This window comes from Pezoporus occidentalis, unplaced genomic scaffold (assembly GCF_034315485.1).
Source record: "Pezoporus occidentalis ecotype Australia unplaced genomic scaffold, CSIRO_AGI_Poc_V1 ctg88, whole genome shotgun sequence".
Lineage (NCBI taxonomy): Eukaryota > Metazoa > Chordata > Aves > Psittaciformes > Psittacidae > Pezoporus > Pezoporus occidentalis.
Window position 1 is genome coordinate 2,488,593 of NW_026916242.1, and position 17,514 is coordinate 2,506,106.

Consider the following 17,514-nt stretch of genomic DNA (forward strand, 5'->3'; position numbering starts at 1 on the left):
GACTCTGGAATCCAGGACATCTTTATGTACAAAAATTGTTCTGCTTCTGGATTCCTCACATATTTCGATTAAGCCTTCTGCTTTGACTGGGTCTTGCACTGTCATGCAAAAGAAAAGGGTACATAAAGACACCCCAAAGTTTATGAAGCCTCTTCTAATAGAGCATGCTCCAGCTACCACATCTGTTAGACAGCTGATATTTGAAAGACTGCAGTATTACTGTGGAGTCTTAGGGGAGTAAAGTTCTTTTTTTCAGTTCCTAGTAATTCAATATTCTTGGTATTTTTTGCTTCTTTTGTAATGTCAGGTGCTTGAAGTGACACAACAGGCTTCCAATGCTAGTACAGGATACCAGGCTGCTCCTTCCTTCAGATTCTGCTATCTGTGCATCCTGTCTCCTGAAGCAGATGTTCTCCTGGAGACTTGCTGTTAGGTCATTTCTTTCAAGAATTACCTGCAATGACATTTGGAGATGTGTCTATATGCTGTGTAGTTTTTTTTCTTAGTGATCTTAAGGATCAGACTTGCCAGTGTTAGGGTCAGTGTGAGGCTGCTGCTGCCTTTTTCCATCATCTTTTCACTTGTGGGCCCTGGCTGGCTGTGTATGTCTGCTTGAGAAAACTTTGCTCAAATGTTATCACAGAGTGATGGTACTGTATTATTTGAAACAACTATCTCTAGACATAAGACTGAGGAAAAAATAGAAGCAAATTGAGCATGTATAAGAAATGAGCCTATTCCCCTATCTGAAAAAGTTACAAAAATAACTGTTTACAAGATAGGCATGGATCAAATCTAAGCTGTTCAGCATAACTTGCAGCACCCAGAGTGAACTAACTCCATCATATTTTACTTCCTTTGTTAGTGCAGGTCATTTTTAAGCAATAGCATTACTGGGTAAGTTTTAATTGCAAACAAGATAAGACAAGCATTCAGTGGAGTTGCGTGTTCCAATATTACTGGGTTCCCCAAAACTACATTCGGTGATAGACGATTTACCTAAAATATTGTGACCTTGTATTCATGAAACCCACTAACATCTTCATCTCTAGACTGATGAATGACTTTGGAGCTAATTTCATTTGGTATTAGATGTGGTCTGAATGTCCAGAAAACCCCCATATATGTACAAATATGGCAGCTCTTACATTTCTGGCATTTGTCATTGCTAAACCCTGTTCTGATTCTAGCTAATCAACCACAATAATTGCTGGTTTTACCCTCAATTAGCACCTGAAATAAATAGGCATAGAAAAAAAGTATGCTCCTGAAGATCAGATACTTAGTATATCATATGACTACTTTATATTCTGTTTCTCTATCCTAGAAATGATTCTTTTGGCCACAAAAAAAGTTCATCAACATGTCTGTCATCTTCAATTCTCAGTTTTGAGCTGCACTGTGCTGATAACTCAGTTCTGTACAACTGATAGTTTTGCATTTCTTACTGACATATTTCAAATTTACACACTGTCATGGTTTAAGCCCAGGCTGTAAATCAGAACCACGCAGCCCTCATGCTCACTCCCTGCCCCCTTTCTTCCCCCCCACCCCCACTCCCAGAGGGACGGGGAGGAGAATTGAATGAATGTAAGCCCCCTTGCTCCCCCACCCCCGCAGGGATGGGGAGGAGAATCGAAAGAATGTAACTCTCATGGGTTGAGATAAGAACAGTCCAGTAACTAAGGTATAACACAAACCACTGCTGCTACCACCAATAATAATAATGATAAGGGAAATAACAAGGGAAGAGAATACAACCACTCACCGCCCGCCGATCGATACCCAGCCCGATCCGAGCAGTGATCCCACCCTTCCGGGTAACTGCCCCCAGTTTATATACTGGGCATAACGTGCTGTGGTATGGAATACCTCTTTGGTTAGTTTGGGTCAGGTGTCCTGTCTCTGCTTCCTCCCTGCTTCCCCTCCTCCCTGGCAGAGCATGAGACTCAGAGTCCTTGGTCAGAGTAAACATTACTGAGCAGTAACTAAAAACATTGGTGTTATCAGCGCTGTTCCCAGGCTGAAAGTCAAAAACACAGCACTGCACCAGCTACTAAGACTGAGAAAAATGACTGCTACTGCTGAACCCAGGACAACGCTGAACCTGACACACAGCAGCTGTAAACCCTTTCATCTTTTATTTTATTGTTTTAGCACTCTAGGAGTTTTTAGATTTAGAAATCATGCCTGCCAAAGTTATGCCATATTGCTGCATTTGGCACTGGTCAAAACTACAGTTTATGTCACTTCTGAAGATTTCTTCCCCACACCCAAAGCTATCCTACTGAGTAAGTGGACAAGAAAATAGTAAGGGTTAAGTTTAAGACTTATCTAGAAGACTGTAAATCTCAAACCACCCACCTCTGTTCCATCCTCTGTTGCCCTACCATTGTGCTGCCATTATTGCTATGCTCTGTGCAATACTGCCATCTTCCTGGTTCTTCAGATGAGCCATAGCATTGCAGTGGGAACATAAACGTCCCTTAGCAGGAGAGCAAATGGAAATGGATGAGGATCTTAGGCCTCTTCCCCAAAAAATCCTTGCACACATTGTCTCTCCCCTGACTGTGTGAGGGCACAGCAAACCATACGGGCATGCCCATTAGCTTGGGTGAAAAAAAGATGTTTACTACACTGATTTATGACAGGAATTGTTGGGACAGCTGACTCTCACCTTGCCAACATTGCCCAATCCAGCAGTCGATAAGTAATTAAGAGATTTCCTGTGTGGGAACATGTAAACTTAAATATGTGCCACTACTAAGCTCTTTCTTTGACAGCTTTTTTCATCAAAGTCATGGGAATTTTGAAGAAGGATAGGCCCTATTATATTAAATACTGTGCTAATGTACTTAAATTTGCATTAATAATCTGAAGCTAATGGCATGCTGGGCCAGCAACTTAATTCTACAAGACTTCACTATTCCAAAACACTGAAGTCATTCACTGGATATAGAACTTATCTAATTCTCTTACATCAGAATTTACATGATATTAAATATATTTTGACAGCACAGTAATAAAGAATATTAAAGAAAAAGAGTGTGCAGAACTGTATAGGTCACATCTGTCTCCATATTACTTTGGGAGTGTTTTCTCTTTCCCCATTGAAGCCTTGAGTTTAAAGAACCTCCCACAAAATTCACGTAGAAGGACAGAGGTTCAAATCTAATAGCTGACATTTGTTACCATTAAGAAGCCCCTGACTTCATTAGTTATAACAAATGGGTTGGATCTGTTATGCATAATCAGCTAAGAATTTAGACAGATTATATCAAAGAAACAGGCACTAAATTAGTAGCTGGAATAACATTAATTAACAGGCACTAGTTTTACTTTTTTTTTTTGTACAGTAGATCTCCACACAGCATAAACTTGGCTCATTAGTATTAATGAAATATCAAGCTATGATCACAAAAATGTTTAGCATGTTTAGCCAAGTGCCCTAATGAACAGCAAAGATGTCAGACACCAGTGTAAACAGCATTGCCAAATCCCTGGGTTTCTTTTATCTTTGACTGGTTTTCAACCATGGGCTGTTATTGCACAGGCCAAGCACAGATAGCTGTGATTTGTGCTTCGTCACAGCTACCCACAGCTTCCTGGAATGGAAAACTGCTCACTGGATGGCATCCAGCAGCCACACAGGGCTGTGTTAGAACGGCCAGAAACTGGACAAGGTAATCATTAACCTGTGCCCATGCTGCTTGGACAGCTATCAGACTCGCTCATGACCTGCTTAGGGCACCGAGGAAGCAGGATTTCTGACACAGAGGATCAGTGTTGCTCCCTGAAAGACTTGTATGTGCTGGCAGGGCTTATGCCAAGCACTCAACCATCAGTAAAGGGCACAGTAAAGAAACCTGAATAAAAGTGAATACATGAGCACAAGAATAATGTTGGCAGGAGTCATCGTTTAGGCCCAACAGGTTTGTTTCTTTGCCCCAGCTTCCTACATACAATCTTTTAACTCATATCATGCTTTTGAATGCTTTTACTGTGTATATTGCCAGTGTTACAAAGGTTCCCTTTATGTACTGCTGCCCCCATTGTTTGTGTTCTGGCCTACTCTAGGGAACATCAAGTTTTCTTCCTAAAGTCTTCAGGCTAGAGAAAGCTGGAGATGCCTCAAATACAGTGTTCTCAGTCCTCTGCTGCCCTTCTCTGTAGCATCCCAGGTAAGATGCACGTCAAGGGACTTAGGTCAAGTGAAAAGGCACAGCAAGCTGAAGCTCCAAGATTTCTTTCGAGGCTCAACTGCTGCCACCTCATCAGCTTGTACTGAAGTTTGTATTATACCTTTAAACACATACTAGCATGTACTACCATGCTGTATATGAGCAACTGAGTAAATGGATTCCAATGAGAAAGTTTTTTTAGTTCACCTTTGCTTCTAGTAATACATTTTAAAATAAATGATTTACATTGTCCAGGTTAATGGATTTTTGTCTTCCAGTTTGAGTTTCCCAGGAAATTACATTTCATATTAAATATGGAATAAATTCCATTCATTCAACAAGGCAGATTATGTAAAAGTGCAGCCAAACTAAGGATGTCTTCCTCACGTTACCTCTCCAAGTAAAATTGTACTTAATAACAGACTCGCAATGTTTGATTTTCAACACGGGTCCTTACCTGCACATATCCCCTCACAGAAGAATAAGCTTTCCCTGAAAAAACAGGTCTAATATAAAACCTATATATGTTTGACCAGTGAGTTCAAACTCAAGTAAAATCTTTAAACAATTCTTTAACAAATCTGAACAGACTTAAATTAAATTTTATCAGATTAATTGTTCTTGACTTTTCCCCTTGCAGAAAGGCATACATGAACAAATCTGGCAGATTTTTTTCCATTCTATCCGTTCAGAAATTGGGTTTTACTTTCAACTTTTATACACTTAGTGTTATTAACAATAAGATACAGTTCCTTATTTATACTAAAATCTCCTTTCTGCACAAAATTTGCTTTTTTAAACTTTTATTTTAGCTTTTCTAGTGTAGCTCATCATGAGTAAATTTATCTTTAGAAGTATTGTTTGTATTGATACTGTTATATCCATACCTTGTAACAGTAGTGTTTAGACAATTATATGATATAAACCAGGAAAATATGAGTAAACTCTGTAGGACAGATTATTCTATTAGGAGTACTCAGAAACCTGAGTTCAACATCAAAAGATGAACACATCTATTTAAAAATTTATCTTATTGCTTCAGAACAAGTACTGCATTAAGACAAGACTTTGGAGTTAAGTGCCATGAAAAATATTCTATTTAAAAGCAAACACAGCCCAAACCTTACAGACATCAGTAAATCTACGTTATAAAATGTATTTATATATGCTACTCTGACAATGGCATAGGGTATTTTAAGACTCCTTTAACACATGAAGACAATTAAATAGAAAATTTAATCATATAGTTATGTATAATCACTTTACACAGCAGAATGACAGAACTTTACTGAACTGTTATTACAGCTTTTAATTTGAAATTGCGTATCGAGCAGCCTGATTTTGACCTTTGGCCAAAGATAAAATTATCTACAAAAGGAAAGGGAGAAGATTTTCAGGTACAGCGATCTGCAATAGCTACTACAAGGTCAGCAGAGCTTTGAAAATTTATCACTCCCATCTACTCAAATTAATACAAGACACCTGGTTGGATTCTACATGCTCCAAGAGACATGGTGTAAATGAAGTAATAATTTCACAGTTTTTATTATTTTTCTAAACAGTGAAATTATTTCAGAGTTTTGTATTATAAACACATTATCTATTTTCCTTAATTTCTCTCTATACAGTAAACCAATTCTAATTCAAGCTAAAAATTCTAATTTATCATATTTTGCATGTACCACTTCACTAGGAAGCATATACAGAAAGCTGCAAAAAGTTCTACTTTATTATTTTAAAACACCCTGCTGGAATGGCCAATAAGCCATTTTATTTCTGTTGTCCATTTATTCACACAAGAGGCACAGAACAGCACAGCAGTTTGCACTAAATGATTTAAACACCATGCCTAATGTCTAGAAATAAAACCTGTTCTATTTCTTGTCATTTCCAGACCCTGCTGTTTAGACTGAAACTCCCAGTGATGGTCCCAGTCTGTACAAATCCAGATACTTTTTCTGAAGGACTGCCCAGTGTATGATTTACATGTTCCTACCTTTTATAGTTTACAAGAAACCATTTATTAGATAATCCCATAGGTGCCATTTTCTTTATCAGTTTTCATTCACTGAAGGACAGCCTACATGCTTCTGTCTATTTGCTGTTCAAGATGATGGTTTTCTAATTGTATTTGTGCTCCTAAGGAAGCACGTTTCATAACAAAGACTAAAAGCCAAGTTCGATGTATGGAGTAACACAATTTTTACATTTTCTACTTAATTATTATTTTGTATACAGAATAACTTGACAAAATAGCTACTTGTAAGCATTTAGTTAGGCAGGTGATACCTGCTTATAAAACAGTATACTTGCCCATGAGATCTCCATATTTAGTCCTAAGAAGTCTTTCATCAACACTAACCCAAATTAATCAGTTAAAAAATGAATGGCTGTGTCTCACTGGAGACCATAATGAAGTTCACATCTAAGCACCATTTCTGTATTTCCCAGAAAGGTCAAGAATACATGGGTATTCTTAACTATACTGAACTCTTACCTATGTATAATGAGTCTCAAACTGTTATGATTTTACATTCATTATGCTGTCATTACAATCTGTATATTCTTCCTCTAGCTCCCAAGACATAAATACTCTGTCAGTGCAGTCTGTATACATTTATTAATTGGAAAATAATTAAAATTCCTGTTGTGTTTAACAAATAATACAACCTCTAGGGGTTAAAACCCCACTCTCTTTTGCCTCTTGGTTACATTTGTCTGCAGTGTACAGGCAGTATGCACAGACACTCTTGTTTGTTCTTATCGAACATTCCCAGATTTAGAAACCATCAAAATGAAATTCGGAGATGAGGTTGCACCTCCATGCTTCTATTCATTCATCACCTTTGTCACCTAAATAATATTCAAAGGCAAATTCAGATTTATTCTAGTTCTAAACATAACTTCTGCGGTAGTTCAGAGACGAGCTGCACTTGTGATCTCTCTACCTTTCAAGTTTCCCTCTCCGGTAATATCTCCACTCTGATCCAGCTGAAATTTGTAATTTGTGAGGCACCCTATCCTCACTGTATTGTTGTGCTAACAGAGATTTCTTACTGCAATCCTCCTTCAAATGCATATCATTCTTGTAACAGTACTTTTTACCTTCCCTCTGTATGGTAAGATAACAACGCATTGTCCAGCCTACATACCTGAGCTAGATCTTCCATGTTACCTAGCTCTTAGAAGAGACAGATCTTGTAGGCTGGTGTAGGACATTTGTTTTCCCTGCATTTACATGAATCCCACATTGCCCCAGAACCTCTGTACAATTAGGACAGCTCCTTTCACGTGTACATTTTTTTACCCTGCCAACTCAACTATCTGCATGCTGACTAGTCAGTCCTTAAGTAGATGTTTTATTTCCAGTACTTGATATATTCCTTCCACCTGCCCAGTCATTATTCTATAAATATCACAAAGTCACAAAACGTTCTGCTATCTCTGAACACTGATTTATTTCCAGATTACTTTTCCTAATACCTTCTTTTTTAGTTTAGCTCTGCACAGTCAAACAGCGGAATGTCAACCAGATGAATCAATGTAAATATACTCAGTTACATCTTATAGTACATTGCATAGCAATATCTTAGTGGAAAAACTAACAAAAACTGTATTTTGAGGAAAAGCAATATATTCACAGACAACAGTGAGCAAAGATATTAAAAGCTATTAAATTATTCACTTAAGTATTTCCTCACTAGCCCCACTAAACGTCTACAAGAAATATTTCCAGATTTATACTTAGTAGTTTCACATCAGGGGTATTAGAAGGTGATGAACAGACAAAAGAAAAATTTGGCAAGGAAAATATCCTTTGAAAAATACAGAGAAATGAAACACAGATTTTTCCTTAGTATTATTACAACACAGACTAAATTGCAGGCAGCAAATATTCATTAGTTCCCTGATCACTAGTGGAAATAAGAGTCCTGAAAGAGGTACCAAGTCTATTCTGTGCTATCCACAGGGACTGCAAGATGTTCAGAAATGATTGCTACAGTAACCAGTCAGTCTGTAGGTAGCCACATGGAAATGGAGGACTAAATTCCTGTCCTAGAAATATTGATTCTTAATTCTGGGCTGAAGAGAGCCATTTCTGCCAAGGAATTCAAAGTGCTAAGCATTGCCTCTGAGCTGGGTTTAAGCCAGATACCGTGCTCTCAAACACATGAGAAGCTTGATATTGATTAATCCAATTATCAGAGCCATTGAGAAGGAATTAGAAAAAATAGGTCCAAATTTAGGACTTAACTCCCTGCCTAATCTCAAGGAGCCTTGAAATGTGTACTTTGTATCTACCAGGATATCAGATTTTTACCAGTGTACTGTAGAGTTAGTATCCTGAAATGGACCTGAGGAAGCTGGTGGATTTTGCATTAATAGCAAAATATCAACTGAAGCCAAAGACAGAACTTGGCTGTTTCCATGAGAATACTGCAAGCTTCAGGCTTTTTCCCTCTGAAAAATACTCAAGCACTTATGGATTTTATTAGTAAACAGTGGGGCAGGGAAACATTTTACATGTAAGCCTAGCAGGGACACTAGTGAATCCAACACCTCTCCGAGTGCAATGCTGAGGCTGCGGTATGTACCCAAAACATGTGGACGTCAGCACCATTCAGAACAAATTAATGTCGCTTGCTCTCGAACAGCCTTCTCTGCCATTGAAAAGCCACCTTGTATCAAACTGCTCTGGTGAGGCATAGTCAACCAATGTAAGACTGTGGATGACTCCGGTACTTAAACAATCCTGACACATAATTCACATGCATTGACCCCGACAGGAAATTGTAGCCTAAATCGGTACAACTGTTGGTGTCTTGTGTGAAGCATCTCTAAACAGGAAAATCCCCTGAATTTTCATTATTTTAAAAGAACACCAAAATTTGGGTTTAGAATTGGGACCGGTGCAATGGTTAAAGCAGCACTTAAAACTCGGCGTGGAAGGAATGAAGACTTTGGGTAATTTCTCTTGCGAGGTAAAAGTACAGTAACAGCTAATAAAAAGAAGCAGAGGAAAGACAGAGCTTAACAGGTAGATGGGTTTTGGGATTCTGGTCTTGCTTTTCAGCCAACACCATGGAATATTTCCGCTTGGGAACTACTCTCCAGTATTTTTTGGATGCAAGATATTAAAAGTAGACTAGGAGCAAAGATTCCAGAATTTTTCCTGTGGGTGAATCTTGAGATTGCAGACTTTCTGCAGTGACATTTGCTCATTCTTTTTCATGCCACAGACAAAGCATCGCTGTGCTAAATGAAAAAAGGTATAATTATGTGAAAAACTAAGATGTATAAGGACTCTCTGACGTAGACATGCTATAAAATGTGGATATTATCAGAAAATTATCACTTAGCTAAAGAAAACATTTATGGATTCTGAGCATTAGTTCTTATTTTACTAGAAAAAATTCTTTTGGCATTCTCACTACTTTAAAATTTTACATTTATTGCAAAACATGTAGTCACCAGGTTAATATAAGGGATTACAGCAGTTACATTATTGTGAATTACTTTTAGAAAATGTAATTTAAATTGGTAATCTCCTTTTATGTCAGAAAGGAATTCAGGCTGATTTAATTTCTGCCTTTTATATTCTTTTGGTAATTATTTTTGTGAAGAAAACTTCAGCTCTCTACAACTTTGTTTCAAAAGTTAGCATTTATTGTTTAGATCTTCACATACATTATCTAATACTTAAGTGTTAGCAAAATGACAAAAAAATAGTAGGTTTTATATCCTATATATATCTCCCAAGATGAATGAGCCAGGCAAATATATCAAACTTTAGACTGCCAGTAACAAGTTACTTGCAACTATTACTAACTCTTCTACTGGAGGTTATTCTTCCCTTGATGGCCTCATTGAATTGCTCTGTTTCAAAATACTCCTGCTGATTTCCTCATAATACCTGTTAAGCATCTATTGAGTGAAATCATGACATGCTGATGCCAGTAACAGTTTTGTCAGATGAGCCAAGTTTAAATCAAGACATCTGGGCAACTACCATGACTTTTTTCCTTCGCTATCTTGAAATCAGTGTATCAGAGTTCTCAAGTCAACTTTCATTTTTCAACCAACTAAATTCATGCCACTTTACATACCTTACCATTTATCCTTCTTGCTGCAGAACAAGCAATTTTCAAGGGTTGTACCTAGCTGGCATATACGGTGCTGTGTTGTCTGTTCAGCAAATGCTGCTTCAGTTAAGAAACAGGAAAAATTCTTCACAGGTACTATGCTCCATCAATTTTCCCAATGATTTCAAATTACTGTCTTTTAATTAAGTAAATTAACATCTCGATACATGTATTATTATCTCATGTCCACGTTCACCGCTACATGCATCGCTCTACTTTTTATACATTTGATAATATCATTGCTATTTGTATTATAGTGTTGTTCCTCCTCTAACCAACCAGGCATTCAATTCTAACTTTCCACTGTCACCCTCAAGAGCTTTATATAGTAGGGTAATGAAAATGAAAGAAACTTCTATCATCAGAGTCCTGATGAGTCTCTACATACGTAGGAGCCTTTCATTTTTAGGCTCTTTTCTAGAATAAATGAATGACTGTCCTGGGTTCAGCAGTAGCAGTCATGTTTCTCCTCCTTGGTAGCTGGTGCAGTGCAGTGTTTTGACTTTCGGCTCAGGAACAGAGCTGATAACAATGATGTTTTGGTTTGGCCAAGGCCTTTGTGAGCCTCACACTCTGCCAGGGAGAAGGGGAAGCCAGGAGGAAGCAGGGACAGGACACCTGACCCAAACTGACCAAAGAGGTATTCCATACCACAGCACGTCATGCCCAGGATGTAACTGGGAGTTAGCCGGAAGGGCTGGGAGTCTGCAGGGTTGGAGGAGGTATCGGTCGGTGCTTGGTCGGGCTGGGGGGGCGAGTTATCGGTCGGCTGGTGGTGAGGTGTTGTATTCTCTTCCCTTGTTATTTCCTTTACCATTATTATCATTGGTGGTAGCAGTAGGGATTTCTGTTATACCTTAGTTACTAAACTGTTCTTATCTCAACCTGTGGGAGTTCCATTCTTTTCGATTCTCCTCTCCATCCCTCTGGGAGTAGGGGGAGGGCAAGAAGGGGGGAAAGTGAGTGAACGAGTTACCTGACTGGGTTTAAACCACGACAATGACACAAAAGTAATTGTCTATACTGTAAAGCCAGACCCAAAACCAACCCACAGGAAAGCCTCCAAAGAGTGAGAGTTCAGGTTCTTACGTTAGATAAGACAGAAGGGGGATATTCGGATTCCAAGAATCTTCCTCGCATGAAAACAACATATTTAGAGGACCCAATTTACCAAAAGACACTCAGCTAGGTCTACGAATTCTAAAGAATAGATGTAAAGATTCCCAACACATTTTTAATGTCTGAGAAATATTACAAACTAACAGTAGATGTAACCATTGGATGGTGCTGCAAACTTTCAAGAGTAAGCACAGAAAGGTAGAATTATCTTTCCTTCTGGTAGAGGCTGGTGAATGTTAGTTTGAGGCTTCTGTATTAAGCCACTTGTCTAATGCTGTTTGTTTTCTAAAAATAATTTTTTCTAGGAATAATTTATTTCAGAATGGCTGATCTAAATATGAAGAAACTACACTTGCTTTACCTTGTGTCTTCTAGCATTATATCATGCAGTAGCATTTGCCACATTCAGGAAGAAAGTGTGAAACCTCAATCAATGCCTTTTGTTATTACTGATTCTCTAGTATTGTTGTTGCTTACTGTGAGGCACAGGAGGAGTACGAAAAATTAAAACTTGCTTTTAATGAAGTGATATTTGATGCTAAATGCTTTCATATTATTCCAGTGCCTGTCATGGTAATATTTTAATATTTGATTAACTAAATTAGGTAAATGAGGAATGTAATTAAAATGCTATTCTCAACCTCTAAGATAATTTAAGAAATTAGATAAGCGATGGATTAGTTCACATACTCTACAGGAAACACTGAAAAAAAACCACATTATTGTCTCCCACATGACTAGAAAGTCAGCTGATTTCAACATGATTTACCCCTCTGTAGTTATTTTGAGTCGAGTACTTCTTTCTTTTAGGGGGCATTGTAGGCTGATGTTTAGTTTCTTTAAACCAAACTAAAACAAGACAGTGTTTCAGTCAGTTCAGTTACATAGAGCTGAAGTTCTCAACTTTGTTTGTACCGATACCTCCTTTTTCAGCTTGAGAGGTCCTGTTTTTCCAGTCAAGCAAAGGACTGCACTCCCCTTTGAAATATAAAAAGTATAAAATCACCCTAATGCCCTGACCTTCATTGCATTCTGACTATTTGGACTAAAAGCCTTTGAGACATGATGGGGTTCTTGTTTCCAGTTAGCTAATTAGCCTCTAGAATAGATTAAAGCACAGTTGAGTGCATATCCAACAACAAGAGGGAGCTCAATTCTTTGGAAGACCTCTTCTTTCAGCCTGTCTTAGAGCTGTTTGAGAATTCAGTTTTGAAGATTACTAGGTGAAGTCCTAAAATCTGTGGTAAACAGAATTGTTATACTTCGTGCCAAACAGAGGGCATAGAAGTGTGATTTTTTTAATTCCCTGCTAATTTAAATGAAGAAATAATTCTGATAACCAGGAGCTGGCAGTGTTTATACTCAGTAGGCGCTCTGAGAGCTACCTGCTACCTTGGAAATGTATGTGGGAAAGTGATTTACTCACCACAGGGGTACACTCTTTGTGGACAGCTATAAAATAACATGTAATAGACTGTTTAGTTTAAATTATTTTGTTGGTTTAAAGAAATCATGGTCTCTATGAAGCTTGTAAAATATATCACCTCTGTAGTACTAGAAATTGCTACTATAAGAACATACGAATCACAAAAAACCATAATGATCATGCTACATGTATGCTAGCATATTATGACATAAAATAGGAATTAGCACGTCAATTCCAGCAACATGCATTGTGTTCAGAGTAAAGTTTACAAAGTACAAACATTTTTTTAGCCTTACGTGACCCTAAAACTGCCGGCATACATGAACAGAAGTTGCTACCTGTTTTTTGTTATCTAGACATTGTCTTTAAAAATAGGCCCTGAAATAGGGCAACAGTCCCAGGCAACAACTTGGTATTCTAAAAGGGTGCCAGTTAATAAAAGTAAAAATATCTGGTTTCTAAAAATATATGTAAATATAATGCAAAATGTATTACATATACATATGTATACTATGTGTTTGTATATACATTTATGTTTGTATATACTTTTATATTCAAGTCTTAGGAGGAGCAGCTGAGGGAACTGGGGTTGTTTAGCCTGGAGAAAACAAGGCTCAAGGGATACCATATCACTTTCCATAACTACCCGAAAGGAGGATGCAGTGAGGTGGAGGTCAGCCTCTTCTCCCAAGTAATAAGCAGGAGGATGAAAGGAAACAGCCTCAAGTTGTGCCAGGAGAGGTTTAGACTGGATATCAGGAAAAATTTCTTCACCAGAAGGCTTGTCAAGCATTGGAGTAGGCTGCCTGAAGTGGTTGAGTCACCATCCCTGCAGGTATTTAATAGATGTGTAGATGTGTACTAGGGGATGTGGTTTAGTGGTGGACTTGGGAGTGCTTGGTTAACAGCTCAACTTGATCTTAAAGCTCCTTTTCAACCTAAATGATTCTATGAGTTTATACATATAAATATATATGTGTGTATATATATGCATACGTATTTATAATATATAAAATAAAAGCCCAAACCAACCAACAACATGCACACAAAATGAACATCTCCATCCCACCTTGTCCTGGGTTCAGCAGTAGCAGTCATTTTTCTGGTGCATTTTTGCTGGTGCAGTGCTGTGTTGACTTTCAGCCTGGGAACAACGCTGATAACACCGATGTTTTTAGTTACTGCTCAGTAATGTTTACTCTGACCAAGGACTGAGTCTCATGCTCTGCCAGGGAGGAAGGGAAGCTGGGAGGAAGCAGAGACAGGACACCTGACCCAAACTAACCAAAGAGGTATTCCATACCACAGCACGTCATGCCCAGTACATAAACTAGGGGCAGTTACCCGGAAGGGTGGGATCACTGCTCAGGTTGGGCTGGGTATCGGTCGGCGGGTGGTGAGTGGTTGTATTCTCTTCCCTTGTTATTTCCCTTACCATTATTATTATTATTGGTGGTAGCAGCAGTGGCTTGTTTTATACCTTAGTTACTGGACTGCTCTTAACCCATGGGAGTTACATTCTTTCAATTCTCCTCCCCATCCCTCTGGGAGCAGGGGGAAGGAAGTTTGGGGGTGGGGAGGGGGGAGTGAGCTGCGTGGCTGCGTTGCCGACTGGGCTTAAACCACGACACACCTCAAAACCCCCACAACACTATTTAAATATTCTCTTTATTAGAAAACTTTGCTACTTCTTGGGCAGGCAAAAACTCTTCTATCTTACTCACAGGGAAGCATGGGAGGGGACCTATACGAATAGACAGGAATAGAAGGATAACCTATACAGCAGGTATTCACATTTCATTGCAAAATAAGAATGTCAGTCATTACCACCTTGTTACCTCCTCACTTCTTGATTCTCCCCACTGACCATGCTCTACTTGAGAGCTCTCTATTGCTTCCCCTCATTCTCCCTCCCCCTTTTTTCTCCTTGGAACTTTTCTGTCTGCTGCTTCTCTTTGACTTCAGTTTTCCTTCAAGGATTCAGAATGGTAGCAGTGAAGTTTTAACCACTGACAATTCAAATAGGATTAGAATGATGTCAAAGGAGTTCACACCTCTCTGCCAGTATGTGTTTATAGAAAATGACTTGATTTCTGGCTTCTCAAAATGTAAATGCTTGTTACAGAGGGAGAAATATGTCATAAAAAGGAGATACTAAAGAAAGCAAGAGGCTTTAACCTCTCTTCCCTTACTTCTCATTCAGTTCACAGAAGGTGCCACATTTCGTTTCACTTTAAAACCTGCTCATGCTTTGGTTTAAAAAGATCTGGAATATGAAATCTTTTGTGTCCTGTCCTCTTTGGGTCATCCATGAGTGATCTTGGATTTTCACAGATGTTATCTGTGGAATAACTAAGGAATACTGAGCACTGTATATTAAACTAGCTTTGGTGTCAAAATAGGAAAAAAAGAAATCCAAACTAAAAATTTGGCAGATTTCCCCCCTTCCCCAATCACTCTATTAAGTCAAAAGCAATGGTTGCCTGCCTCGTAATATGTCTTATGCCATTCATTTTCAGTTGTATATAGACCTTTCCAAACAAATTAAATAGGACCATGAGAAGCAAACAACGTGAAATATACATATGTAATCTTTCTATACATACAATTGCATTAAGGGATGAAAGAGAAAATCACATTTCTCTGTGCAAAATTATGAAGTTACCCAATATGCTGATTTAAGACTGTGTCATTGTCACCACCATATTCAGGTATCATTAACAACCACATTTTCAGGCAAGTGTGAGATTTTTAAGGAAATGCCAACAAAAACATAATCTTTCCTTGTTGTCAAGATGTGAGTATGTTCAAGTTCTATTTCATGTGCCTCTCAAAGGTTTTGATGGCCTTTTCCACAGCTTGACATTACCTTGCTCTTTTCCTCATAAATTTATTTTCTCACGTAGACACTATAAAACATAGCCATATCAGTAACATTACCCAAAAGATCAGTTTATATTTACTTAATTCACATGTAACAGAATATCGATGAATATTCAGACCACTTATTTCCCTGAATAATGAATTATTTATCCATTCACATACATAACACTGCATTAATCATGGCTAGACCTGTTTTTGCAGTGTAGAGTGATTTTTTCCCAACTCTTACAAGTTTCATAAATATATTTAATTGGTATAATTTAATTCAGAGAGTTACAACTTATAAACACAGAAATTCAGCTCTACTTTAGTAATTATGGAATAGCATGTAGACCGCTTCTGATCTTTTTATGGTATAAGTGCACTTACTCATAATTCAGCAAAAAACTATTCAAATGAGGGATATGCTTTTTCTGTTGCTGACCTAAACAGATTTTAAGCATTTTCTGGTAAGAACTTAAAGGATGAAAACAAAGGGAAAAAAGTCTAAAACAGGAAGAAGAAGCCAAAAGGACAAATTGTTTTGCCTACTGACATGAAGTCCACACAGTGCATTATTTGGCGATGACAAAACTAGTAATGAAGAATGAGCAGAAATACAGTGAATAACAAACATGGAAAATGGGGAACAAAGATGTGAAGAACTTCCAAATCAAGCACTCTAGGTAACTTCTTGTAAATCACGATTTGAAAGTTCCAAATAGTTGCCAGCACTTTCTGCCTTAATAACTAGCAGACACTTGTGGAAGTAACACTGTTCTAATTCAGCACCGGAAAAAAAAAACATTAATTTGTTCTGTTGACACCTCTGGCACAACCCTGGCATAACACGGAGTTAACTGATTGCACATGCCATATTTCGCCTGGTTTCTTAGTAGGAAACTACAAGAGAAGCAACAGTCTCTTTGGCATATGCAGTTTTAGAGTGTGCTCTGTGTATGAATCACGGCACAAGTCTGAACAATAACAGCTGGTGCAAATGTATAAACAAGGACAGGCAGAACTAAATTGTTCAGGTTTAAAATTCAGGAGAAATATCAATGCTGTTGCTTTCATCGTCATTTTTCAGAAACTTTTCTTTACCAAACTAATTCTCAGAAGTTCATGAAAGATTTATTTTAGCATCTTAAAGGGAGCGCAAACATTAACAATATACTGACTATTAAAATTTCTCAAGCATTTCCTCATTTGTATTATTCAATAGATGTTTTACAGGTTCTACATTACATTTTTCCTCCTATCACTTGGAAGACAGCATCTTTTCTTAAATAAGTTTATTCAGCATGTCAGCTATTTTAAATTGACGAATTTCATCCACTCTTCATTAATTCATGTGGCTATTTTCTTCTTCTATTTCTCACTCCCCCCCCCCCCAATCCACTTATAAGAGCTTTTATTCTCACACTGCCAACTGGGAAAGCCTTTAATGAGGTGAAAGCTATAGTAAGAGGTCTCCTGATTTGTATCAGTGTCTGCTAAAATGTCCTTTGTTTGATAAGTACAAGAATAGACCTAAAGATCAACGACCTGAATCTCTGGCACTAAACTTTCAGATTTTACAAAATCCAGTACTATTTGCTAGCCCTGAATGATGCTGCAGCTTTCGCTCTGAGAAATACACAGTTGGTATACAGGATTTTAGATAAAACAGGTCAGACAGATGTTCTTCAAATATTCACCAGAGAGACCCTGTAACTGAATAACCTGCAAGAGTCATCACTGGATTTCCTGATGCTACTGGTATCTAGTCTAGTCTAGCCCA

At 38.0% G+C, this 17,514-nt stretch overlaps 1 protein-coding gene across 12 annotated transcripts in view; it reads right to left on the minus strand.

Annotated features, from left to right (window-relative positions):
* Positions 1–17,514, minus strand: part of B3GALT1 (beta-1,3-galactosyltransferase 1) — a 204,657-nt gene that overhangs the window by 141,325 nt on the left and 45,818 nt on the right. The window contains exon 2 of one of the 12 annotated variants that reach the window (XM_062604689.1): positions 2,391–2,485. The exons of the other annotated variants lie outside the window; for them this stretch is intronic. The gene's annotated coding sequence lies outside the window, so the exon portion shown is untranslated. The remainder of the gene's footprint in view (positions 1–2,390; positions 2,486–17,514) is intronic. 12 annotated transcript variants of the gene reach the window in all.